General features: G+C 40.7%; 1 long non-coding RNA gene across 1 annotated transcript; it reads right to left on the bottom strand.

Moving 5' to 3' along the window:
• Positions 1 to 821: 821 nt before the first annotated feature.
• On the bottom strand, positions 822 to 1,884 carry LOC116171685. The gene is made up of 3 exons (XR_004145489.1): positions 1,630 to 1,884; positions 1,377 to 1,581; positions 822 to 1,276 (listed from the first exon to the last, which is right to left on the bottom strand). It is a non-coding gene; the product is annotated as an uncharacterized LOC116171685 (long non-coding RNA).
• Positions 1,885 to 2,313: the final 429 nt, after the last annotated feature.

Genomic DNA, 2,313 nt, shown 5'->3' with positions numbered 1-2,313 from the left:
AAAATTCTCATTATAGTACCGAAATAGAAAAACAAATTTCTAAAATGCGACCTAAGTGTATTAAAATGTTAGGTCGCATTTTAGAAATTTGTTTTTCTATTTCGGTACTATAATGAGAATTTTGTACAACTGTACAAAAGTGTACAATAGTATATTGAAAGACAAGTGTTACAATGCGACCTATTGTAATACGACTATCTTGTGGCACGAGTGGCGACGCGAAGCGTAGCCACGAGTGTCCGCAAGATAGGAGTATTACAATAAAGCATTGTAACACGCGTTTTTCATACTATTTTTTCTATTTCGGTGCTTTAATTTAATTAAAAAAATCACTAACAGAAACTATAGGGAACATTAGAACTAACATGTTTTAAGTTGGGAACACTTTTTATGCCGTTAAGTTTTAGGTTGGCAGCGTAGTAAGACTGACATTTTGAAGTTCAAATATGGAAGTACCCAACGAAGTACCTACTTGTACTAACTAGTAACTGCCAACTTAAGATAAGAGTTACCAAAAAAAACGACTATAATCATTGTCTTTGTACAACTGTTTTTGGCTGAAAACAGTTGTACAAAATCATCATTGTGACACCGAAATAGAAAAAAGTGTATTAAAATGTTTTAAACTATGTACTAACCTTGTAGACCAGAGTTGGACTGGGTCAAGCATAGAGTGACCCGGTGACTCAGTTGGTTTACTGACCCGGTGACCCAGTTTGACCCGGTGACCCAGCTTGACCCAGTTTGACCCGGTGACCCAGATTGACCCGGTGACCCAGCTTGGCCCGGTGACCCAGTTTGACCCTGTGGCCCAGCTTGACCCGGTGACCCAGTGACCCATCTTTACTCGGTGACCCATCTTGACCCGGTGGCCCAGTTTAAACCGTTGACCCCTAGATTGATCCAGTTGAATCCGGTGACCCAGTAATTAAATTATTGTTAGGTATCATCCTGTGAGGAAACGAAATTAAGGGTGAGGAAATAATCTGCCCCAAACCAGTAAATGAGATTTCCCCCAGATATTTCCACTTAATTTCGCCCCTCCTAATCGTCTTCCCCACCAGATCTCCAAGCTATATATACCTGTGTCAGTCCAGTGTTTGTAACTTTTGCTTTTGCTTCTATCTTTACCAGTGCCTTTTGCTATTAACCAGCCTTATTTACCTGTGATTTATTCCTATATAATTTGTACCCTTAACCGTCGTTCCAGTACCTGTAAAACCTTTGTTAACCTGCACCCCTGTCGTTCCCTGTGTTGAGTGTGTTGCCGTTAGCCCTAGGGGGTTAATCGTAATTAGCGGTCGAGGTGAGTGAGTGTTTATAGTGTCATTAAAACAACAATCTTTCAACCCTTTATTAAACGTGCAAGCTGTTACCTTTATTACTCTGACCAGTTCCACAACAAGTATTCCGCAAGATTACCAGCTACTCTCCATACGTTCCTACCTGTCCGTGTCTTCAAAACGAAATCAGAGCGTGACTCCTGGTTTTATACGAAGTACACCTCCGTAGTATCTTCCCGTCGCCCCGTCCTGCCTGAACCTGGGGCACAGTGCTCCGGCCTACGTTAACCATAAGGGGCTGAAAGCCGTCACGAGAAAGGTTAGTTGTTACAGTTCGAACACTCACCCCGCAGGTTCTGTTGGTTACCTCGTTCGGGTGGCGCAGCCCTCAATCCCGCATCAATTAATTTGTTACATTCTAGACAGCACTGCACGTGGAAATTAACCTACAGTCCGACACGAAAACGGCATTGACAGCAAACCAGCTGACACGCTGGGGCCAGATAACTACCGGCAGATGGCAGTACTCCCCAAGTAAATACGAGGACTGCTCCGGAAATCTTTTATATTATTTTATTTTGTATATATATATTTTATTTCTATTTAGCCAATACACTTTTAATTTTCTTTGCTCGCCAATTATTTCCCGACGCTACCCGAGGCTGTGGGCAAAAGCCGGAACGTACCCAGGGTTGCTCACAATCCAAAACAATTTCAAGTAACTTTTAATTAAAGAAAAAACTCAATAATATTCGCCAACAAGCACGTAGCCCAATTTCATTCAAAAGAACTAATAGCTAAAAAATCAAATGCATTTGTTTATAGTTTGTAGTCAAGTAGTCAATGAAAGTATTTAGAGAAAAGATTTATTTGGATTAAGCTAACTAGTAGAAAAAAATTAAATGTGAATGAACACCTGTAAGCAACTGGTAAGCCTTGAAGCAAAGAAATGAAGGAGGGAACTGTTTCGAAATAACATTACTATAATACAATTCGGGACATGGACAGTTTTTTACGGCAGTATTAAAGC

The sequence above is a fragment of the Photinus pyralis genome, unplaced genomic scaffold, assembly GCF_008802855.1.
Source record: "Photinus pyralis isolate 1611_PpyrPB1 unplaced genomic scaffold, Ppyr1.3 Ppyr1.4_LG5, whole genome shotgun sequence".
Taxonomy (NCBI): domain Eukaryota; kingdom Metazoa; phylum Arthropoda; class Insecta; order Coleoptera; family Lampyridae; genus Photinus; species Photinus pyralis.
Note: the sequence above shows the minus strand (reverse complement) of the source record. Positions and strands in the feature narration are given on the sequence as shown.